Source organism: Coregonus clupeaformis, unplaced genomic scaffold (assembly GCF_020615455.1).
Source record: "Coregonus clupeaformis isolate EN_2021a unplaced genomic scaffold, ASM2061545v1 scaf0518, whole genome shotgun sequence".
Classification (NCBI taxonomy): Eukaryota; Metazoa; Chordata; class Actinopteri; order Salmoniformes; family Salmonidae; genus Coregonus; species Coregonus clupeaformis.
The window spans coordinates 60,001-70,000 of record NW_025533973.1 but is presented as its reverse complement, the minus strand read 5'-3'; the positions used below and the strand labels follow the sequence as shown (position 1 = coordinate 70,000).

Below are 10,000 nucleotides of genomic sequence, written 5' to 3'. Positions count from 1 at the left end.
CAGATGACCTGTTATAAAAACAGCTACATGTGGAATCACATCATGACAAAAACCTCTAAAGGGGTGTTTTCTAATGGGGTACCAGTGTTTTCCTCTCAACATTCTAATGGGGTTCCAGTGTTTTCCTCTCAACATTCTAATGGGGTTCCAGAACATTCTGTAACAGCCTGGAGAAGTGTGGCTGTTTAACACACACACACACCTCCCTCCACTCATATCACCCGTCACTGTGATCCTGCCACTCTACAGACTAACGAGGGAGGGAGGGAGGGAGGGAGGGAGGGAAGGAAAGAGGAAGGAAGGAAGGAAGGGAGGAAGGAAGGAAGGAAGGAAGAGAGGGAGGGAGGGAGGGAAAGAAGGAAAGAGGAAGGAAGGAAGGAAGAGAGGGAGGGAGGGAGGGAGGGAGGAGGGAGGGGGGAGGGAGGGAGGGAGGGAGGGAAGGAAGGAAAGAGGAAGGAAGGAAGGAAGGAAGGAAGGAAGGAAGGAAGGAAGGAAGGAAGGAAGGAAGGAAGGAAGGAAGGAAGGAAGGAAGGAAGGAAGGAAGGAAGGAAGGAAGGAAGGAAGGAAGGAAGGAAGGAAGGAAGGAAGGAAGGAAGGAAGGAAGGAGGGAGGGAGGGAGGAAGAGAAGGAAAGAGGAAGGAAGGAAGGAAGAGAGGGAGGGAGGGAGGGAGGGAGCGATTGGGAGAATATAGAGGAGAGGACAGAGGGGGAGATAGGGAAAACAGTAAAACAGTAAAACAACTCAAAGACTGCTGAGTGAGGCTAGGAGGGAAGGAAGGAAGGAAGGAAGGAAGGAAGGAAGGAAGGAAGGAAGGAAGGAAGGAAGGAAGGAAGGAAGGAAGGAAGGAAGGAAGGAAGGAAGGAAGGAAGGAAGGAAGGAAGGAAGGAAGGAAAACAGTAAAACAACTCATGAAGACTAAAGACTCTACAGGACTCTGCAGGAGGAAAAGGGGGGAGGGAGAGGAGATATTGATATATATTCCCCCATTTCAAATCATTGTATTAAATGCTTTTATTCATTTATCTCTCCACAAATATTGTAATGTAGCTTTATAGAGTTATAGATGTGTATTCATTAATGTATCTCTCAACATACTGTATAGTTATGATGTAGCTTATAGAGTTATAGTGCTGTCTGTAGTTTTTAGCTTCAGTTCCCGTAGTGTACATGCTGGATGTGGATTGGGTCAATTATGTGTATATACGGTGCATTGGGAAAAGTATTCAGACCCCTTCCCTTTTTCCACATTTTGTTACGTTACAGCCTTATTCTAAAATGGATTAAATAAATAAAAATGTCCTTATCAATCTACACACAATACCCCATAATGACAAAGCGAAACCAGGTTTTCTAGAAAATGTTGCACATTTATTACAATTAAAAACTGAAATACCTTGTTTACATAAGTATTCAGACCCTTTGCTATGAGACTCAAAATTGAGCTCAGGTGCATCCTGTTTCCAATGATCAACTTGGAGATGTTTCTACAACTTGATTGGAGTCCACCTGTGGTAAATTCAATTGATTGGACATGATTTGGAAAGGCACACACCTGTCTATATAAGGTCCCACAGTTGACAGTGCATGTCAGAACAAAAACCAAGCCATGAGGTCGATGGAATTGTCTGTAGAGCTCAGAGACAGGATTGTGTCGAGGCACAGATCTGGGGAAGGGTACCAAAAAATGTCTGCAGCATTGAAGTTCCCCAAGAACACAGTGGCCTCCATCATTCATAAATGGAAGAAGTTTGGAACCACCAAGACTCTTCCTAGAGATGGCCTCCGGGCCAAACTGAGCAATCGGGGGAGAAGGGCCTTGGTCAGGGAGGTGACCAAGAACCTGATGGTCACTCTGACAGAGCTCCAGAGTTCCTTCCAGAAGGACAACCATCTCTGCAGCACTCCACCAATCAGGCCTTTATGGTAGAGTGGCCAGACGGAAGCCACTCCTCAGTAAAAGGCACATGACAGCCTGCTTGGAGTTTGCCAAAAGGCACCTAAAGGACTCTCAGACCATGAGAAACAAGATTCTCTGGTCTGATGAAACCAAGATTGAACTCTTTGGCCTGAATGCCAAGTGTCACATCTGGAGGAAACCCGGCACCATCCCTATGGTGAAGCATGGTGGTGGCAGCATCATGCTGTGGGGATGTTTTTTAGTGGCAGGGACTGGGAGACTAGTCAGGATCGAGGGAAAGATGTACGAAGCAAAGTACAGAGAGATCCTTGATGAAAACCTGCTCCAGAGCGATCAGGACCTCAGACTGGGGCGAAGGTTCACCTTCCAACAGGACAACGACCCTAAGCACACAGCCAAGACAACACAGGAGTGGCTTTGGGACAAGTCTCTGAATGTCCTTGAGTGGTCCATCAGGAGCTCGGACTTGAACCCGATCTAACATCTCTGAAGGACCTGAAATTAGCTGTGCAGCTACACTCCACATCCAACCTGACAGAGCTTGAGAGGATCTGCAGAGAAGAATGGGAGAAACTCCCCAAATACAGGTGTGCTAAGCTTGTAGCGTCACATCCAAGAAGACTTGAGACTGTAATCACTGCCAAAGGTGCTTCAACAAAGTACTGAGTAAAGTGTCTGAATACTTATGTAAATGTGATATTTCAGTTGTTTATTTTTTATGAATTAGCAAAAATGTCAAAAAAACTGTTTTTGCTTTGTCATTATGGCATATTGTGTGTAGATTGATGAGGGAGAAGAAGAAAAAAAACGTAACGTAACAAAATGTCGAAAAAGTCAAGAGGTCTGAATACTTTCAGGATGCACTGTATATTTTGTCTGTCTGTCTATTGTCTGTCTGTCTATTGTCTGTCTGTCTGTCTGTCTATTGTCTGTCTGTCTGCCTGTCTTTCTGTCTGTCTGTCTGTCTGTCTGTCTGTCTGTCTGTCTGTCTGTCTGTCTGTCTGTCTGGGCGACAGGTAGCCTAGCGGTTAAGAGCATTGGGCAAGTAACTGGAAGGTTGCTGGTTCGAAAATGTCTAAACCGGCTAGGTGAATTTTGAGCAAAGGCACTTAACCCTAATTGCTCGTAAATGACTAAAATGTAAATATATTGTCTTTCTGTCTATTGTCTGTAACTCTGCAGCACCTGAACATGCAAATGTATCTGGTGAATAAGATTCTGATTCTGAAGATAGTAAAACAGCTCATGAAGAGACCAGTGGGAGAACAGTATAGCTGACTGGACTGTCTATTAATGAGAGAACAGTAGAGCTGACTGGACTGTCTATTAATGAGAGAACAGTAGAGATGACTGGACTGTCTATTAATGAGAGAACAGTAGAGATGACTGGACTGTCTATTCATGAGAGAACAGTAGAGATGACTGGACTGTCTATTAATGAGAGAACAGTAGAGATGACTGGACTGTCTATTAATGAGAGAACAGTAGAGATGACTGGACTGTCTATTAATGAGAGAACAATAGAGATGACTGGACTGTCTATTAATGAGAGAACAGTAGAGATGACTGGACTGTCTATTAATGAGAGAACAGTAGAGATGACTGGACTGTCTATTAATGAGAGAACAATAGAGATGACTGGACTGTCTATTAATGAGAGAACAGTAGAGATGACTGGACTGTCTATTAATGAGAGAACAGTAGAGATGACTGTCAAAAAACATTTTTTGGGGGGGGTTCATTAACAAAAAGCTGTTTCTATTTAAAAAAGCGGCAGAAAATGAATGGTGGCAGACGGCGGTAGTCGTGGTAGTGGTCAATAATAATGTTGGCAAAAGGATTTAGAAAATAAACCCAAACAAATTTCTCCAAAGAAATCCAAAGAGAAACTGGCTGGGTAGGCTACTGTTGAGAAATACAGCCTAGGTCTACCCACATATGGTAGAAATACCTGGAGCTACATTCACTATTCCCACCACTGCCTCGGCAAGCAGGTGTGCACATAACCAATTAACTGGTGAAACCCCCTTTTACAAGCTGAAGGTTACATAAACGTCTAGAACAACACTATTACGACATCCTTAGGCTCTTCTTCATTCAACCGTTTGTACACTTTCAATGAGAGACCTCGTAAAAAAACAACCTAAAAATAAGAAATTGACAAAATGACAGGAAAAAGAGGTGCACTGTCAAGGTGACGTGTATGCGGTGAACGAAGTCAAGCGCAGGACACCGAGCCACTGGCAGACGTACTTTACTACACAGTAAAGGAACATACGAAAAAAAAAAACTCCTAACAGGGGAGGAAACAATGCTCGCATACAAACAGCAACTGCCGACCTCACGGAAAACAATCACACACAACAGACAATGAGAGACAGGTTTTTTTTTTTAAAGGGAATACAATGCCACATAATGGGAAACAGGTGTAAACAATAAAGACCAAACAAGACAAAACACCGAAACGTAGATCGGTAGCAGCTAGTACTCCGGGGACGACGAACGCCGGAGCCTGCCCGAGCAAGGAGGAGGGGCAGCCTCGGGCCGAATCCGTGACAATCGGTAGCAGCTAGTACTCCGGGGACGACGAACGCCGGAGCCTGCCCGAGCAAGGAGGAGGGGCAGCCTCGGGCCGAATCCGTGACACATGCACTTCTCCAGCAGAGTGTAGACAGACGCGCACGAGACGAGCTCTGATAGGCTGCGGCAGACGCACTCAAAATGAATGAATGAACAAGCTGAAGGAAGATAACTTCACTGGTGTTACAGAGATAACTGGGAAACTTGCTAGCAATAAGGGGAGTATTTTGTCGTTGTAAACACGTTTAAAAAACTATTACAATGTTGTCAGGTCATAACGTCAAGAGAGCACAAGGGAGTGTGAGGAGCATAGGCACGCCTGTCGTCGTCACACACACACACACACACACACACACACACACACACACACACACACACACACACACACACACACACACACACACACACACACACACACACACACACACACACACACACACACACACACATAGGTCTGTGACTGATTGATCTGAGTACTTTGATCAATAACACTTACCTATCCTTGACTCAGAACTCACAGATACCCCATTCAAGTCATTCATGTGTTTGAGCTTGCATGGGGAGTCATTCATGTGTTTGAGCTTGCATGGGGAGTCATTAATGTGAGCTTGCATGGGGAGTCATTCATGTGAGCTTGCATGGGGAGTCATTAATATGTTTGAGCTTGCATGGGGAGTCATGACATTTTCAAAGGCAATCTAGCTCACGAACTAACTGTGTCCTATACAGTAGATTTCAGGGGAAATGGAAAGAGAGCATGTGAAACCACTGCCGCTATTACACGTTAACAAGGTGACACTCCATCTTAACTCCTCCTCCACATTTACTGGACTGGTTGAACAGTGCAGAAGAGAACCTCCCTCAACAGTTTTTTTTTTCTTCTCGTCAAGACCAGTATGCAGGGGATCTAGTTTCAGACCAGTATGTAGGGGATCTAGTTTCAGACCCGTTTGTAGGGGATCTAGTTTCAGACCAGTATGTAGGGGATCTAGTTTCAGACCAGTATGTAGGGGATCTAGTTTAAGACCAGTATGTAGGGGATCTAGTTTCAGACCCGTTTGTAGGGGATCTAGTTTAAGACCAGTATGTAGGGGATCTAGTTTCAGACCCGTTTGTAGGGGATCTAGTTTCAGACCAGTATGTAGGGGATCTAGTATCAGACCCATTTGTAGGGGATCTAGTTTTAGACCAGTATGTAGGGGATCTAGTTTCAGACCAGTATGTAGGGGATCTAGTTTCAGACCAGTATGTAGGGGATCTAGTTTCAGACCCATTTGTAGGGGATCTAGTTTCAGACCAGTATGTAGGGGATCTAGTTTAAGACCAGTATGTAGGGGATCTAGTTTCAGACCCGTTTGTAGGGGATCTAGTTTAAGACCAGTATGTAGGGGATCTAGTTTCAGACCCGTTTGTAGGGGATCTAGTTTCAGACCAGTATGTAGGGGATCTAGTATCAGACCCATTTGTAGGGGATCTAGTTTTTGACCAGTATGTAGGGGATCTAGTTTCAGACCAGTATGTAGGGGATCTAGTTTCAGACCAGTATGTAGGGGATCTAGTTTCAGACCCATTTGTAGGGGATCTAGTTTCAGACCAGTATGTAGGGGATCTAGTTTCAGACCCATTTGTAGGGGATCTAGTTTCAGACCCATTTGTAGGGGATCTAGTTTCAGACCAGTATGTAGGGGACCTAGTTTCAGACCAGTATGTAGGGGATCTAGTATCAGACCCATTTGTAGGGGATCTAGTTTTAGACCAGTATGTAGGGGATCTAGTTTCAGACCAGTATGTAGGGGATCTAGTTTCAGACCAGTATGTAGGGGATCTAGTTTCAGACCAGTATGTAGGGGATCTAGTTTCAGACCAGTATGTAGGGGATCTAGTTTCAGACCAGTATGTAGGGGATCTAGTTTCAGACCTTTCGTTTATGCCTGTTACGTTAGGTTAGGTTGCAACAGACCATGGATAGGCACACAGACTTCTAAAGCAACTTTCAGGAATGCATGCTGACATCAAAGTCCAACTTTTTCAGGTGCAGCCATTTTGATCAAAGCCAGCCACACTGCTGCTACTCCATTTGTGTAAGTGCACTACATACTGTATGACCAGGATCGAAAGTACTGCACTATAACATGGGAAATACTGTAGGTGACCAGGATCGAAAGTACTGCACTATAAGATGGGGAATAGGGGTCAGTGTTACCTTCATTCCTAACAGCTCTGTTTTATCATAGTACCTCCCTAGTCAGCCAGCTCTCAATATACTTGACCTGTCACATTCCCTTTGAACACACCACTTCTCTCTTCTTTCATCACCTCTTCCCTCCGTCTCTCTCTCTCTCTCTCTCTCTCTCTCAATTCAATTTCAATTTAATTTCAATTTCAATTCAATTTCAATTTAAGGGCTTTATTGGCATGGGAAACATGTGTTAACATTGCCAAAGCAAGTGAAGTAGATAGTAAACAAAAGTGAAATAAACAATAAATATTAACAGTAAACATTACACTCAGAAGTTTCAAAAGAATAAAGACATTTAAAATGTCATATTATGTATATATACAGTGTTGTAACAATGTGCAAATAGTTAAAGTACAAATGGGAAAATAAATAAACATAAATATGGGTTGTATTTACAATGGTGTTTGTTCTTCACTGGTTGCCCTTTTCTTGTGGCAACAGGTCACAAATCTTGCAGCTGTGATGGCACACTGTGGTTTTTCACCCAGTAGATAAGGGAGTTTATCAAAATTGGGTTTGTTTTCGAATTCTTTGTGGATCGCTGTAATCTGAGGGAAATATGTGTCTCTAATATGGTCATACATTTGGCAGGAGGTTAGGAAGTGCAGCTCAGTTTCCACCTCATTTTGTGGGCAGTGTGCACATAGCCTGTCTTCTCTTGAGAGCCAGGTCTGCCTACGGCGGCCTTTCTCAATAGCAAGGCTATGCTCACTGAGTCTGTACATAGTCAAAGCTTTCCTTAAGTTTGGGTCAGTCACAGTGGTCAGGTATTCTGCCACTGTGTACTCTCTGTTTAGGGCCAAATAGCATTCTAGTTTGCTCTGTTTATTTGTTTGTTCTTTCCAATGTGTCAAGTAATTCTCTTTTTGTTTTCTCATTATTTGGTTGGGTCTAATTGTGTTGTTGTTGTTGTTGTTGTCCTGGGGCTGTGTGGGGTCTGTTTGTGTTTGTGAACAGAGCCCCAGGACAAGCTTACTTAGGGGACTCTTCTCCAAGTTCATCTCTCTGTAGGTGATGGCTTTGTTATGGAAGGTTTGGGAATCGCTTCCTTTTAAGTGGTTATAGAATTTAACGGCTCTTTTCTGGATTTTGATAATTAGCGGGTATTGGCCTAATTCTGCTCTGCATGCATTATTTGGTGTTTTACGTTGTACACGGAGGATGTTTTTGCAGAATTCTGCATGCAGAGTCTCAATTTGGTGTTTGTCCCATTTTGTGAATTCTTGGTTGGTGAGCGGACCCCGGACCTCAGAACCATAAAGGGCAATGGGTTCTATAACTGATTCAAGTATTTTTAGCCAGATCCTAATTGGTATGTCAAATTTTATGTTCCTTTTGATGGCATAGAAGGCCCTTCTTGCCTTGTCTCTCAGATCGTTCACAGCTTTTGTGGAAGTTACCTGTGGCGCTGATGTTTAGGCCGAGGTATGTATAGTTTTTTGTGTGCTCTAGGGCAACGGTGTCTAGATGTAATTTGTATTTGTGGTCCTGGCAACTGGACCTTTTTGGAACACCATTATTTTTGTCTTACTGAGATTTACTGTCAGGGCCCAGGTCTGACAAAATCTTTGCAGAAGATCTAGGTGCTGCTGTAGGCCCTCCTTGGTTGGTGACAGAAGCACCAGATCATCAGCAAACAGAAGACATTTGACTTCAGATTCTAGTAGGGTGAGGCCGGGTGCTGCAGACTGTTCTAGTGCCCTCGCCAATTCGTTGATATATATGTTGAAGAGGGTGGGGCTTAAACTGCATCCCTGTCTCACCCCACGGCCCTGTGGAAAGAAATGTGTGTTTTTTTGCCAATTTTAACCTTGCACACTTGTTGTTTGTGTACATGGATTTTATAATGTCGTATGTTTTTCCCCCAACCCCACTTTCCATCAATTTGTATAGCAGACCCTCATGCCAAATTGAGTCAAAAGCTTTTTTGAAATCAACAAAGCATGAGAAGACTTTGCCTTTGTTTTGGTTTGTTTGTTTGTCAATTAGGGTGTGCAGGGTGAATACGTGGTCTGTCGTACGATAATTTGGTAAAAAGCCAATTTGACATTTGCTCAGTACATTGTTTTCACTGAGGAAATGAACTAGTCTGCTGTTAATGATAATGCAGAGGATTTTCCCAAGGTTGCTGTTGACGCATATCCCACAGTAGTTATTGGGGTCAAATTTGTCTCCACTTTTGTGGATTGGGGTGATCAGTCCTTGGTTCCAAATATTGGGGAAGATGCCAGAGCTAAGGATGATGTTAAAGAGTTTAAGTATAGCTAATTGAAATTTGTGGTCTGTATATTTTATCATTTCATTGAGGATACCATCAACACCACAGGACTTTTTGGGTTGGAGGGTTTGTATTTTGTCCTGTAGTTCATTCAATATAATTGGAGAATCCAGTGGGTTCTGGTAGTCTTTAATAGTTGATTCTAAGATTTGCATTTGATCATGTATATTTTTTTGCTGTTTGTTCTCTGTTATAGGGCCAAAAAGGATGGAGAAGTGGTTTACCCATACATCTCCGTTTTGGATAGATAGCTCTTCGTGTTGTTGTTTGTTTAGTGTTTTCCAATTTTCCCAGAAGTGGTTAGAGTCTATGGATTCTTCAATTACATTGAGCTGATTTCTGACATGCTGTTCCTTCTTTTTCCGTAGTGTATTTCTGTATTGTTTTAGTGATTCACCATAGTGAAGGCGTAGGCTCAGGTTTTCTGGGTCTCTATGTTTTTGGTTGGATAGGTTTCTCAATTTCTTTCTTAGGTTTTTGCATTCTTCATCAAACCATTTATCACTGTTATTACTTTTCTTTGGTTTTCTGTTAGAGATTTTTAGATTTGATAGGGAAGCTGAGAGGTCAAATATACTGTTTAGGTTTTCTACTGCCAAGTTTACACCTTCACTATTACAGTGGAACGTTTTGTCCAGGAAGTTGTCTAGAATGGATTGAATTTGTTGTTTCCTAATTGTTTTTTGGTAGGTTTCAACACTACTTTCCTTCCATCTATAGCATTTCTTAATATTATTCAGTTCCTTTGGCTTTGATGCCTCATGATTGAGTATTGCTCTGTTCAAGTAGACTGTGATTTTGCTGTGGTCTGATAGGGGTGTCAGTGGGCTGACTGTGAACGCTCTGAGAGACTCTGGGTTGAGGTCAGTGATAAAGTAGTCTACAGTACTACTGCCAAGAGATGAGCTATAGGTGTACCTACCATAGGAGTCCCCTCGAAGCCTACCATTGACTATGTACATACCCAGTGTGCGACAGAGCTGC

General features: G+C 43.0%; 1 protein-coding gene across 1 annotated transcript in view; it reads right to left on the bottom strand.

Moving 5' to 3' along the window:
* LOC121580068 (relaxin receptor 2-like) overlaps positions 1–10,000 on the bottom strand; it is a 119,127-nt gene that overhangs the window by 86,851 nt on the left and 22,276 nt on the right. The window lies entirely within an intron of this gene.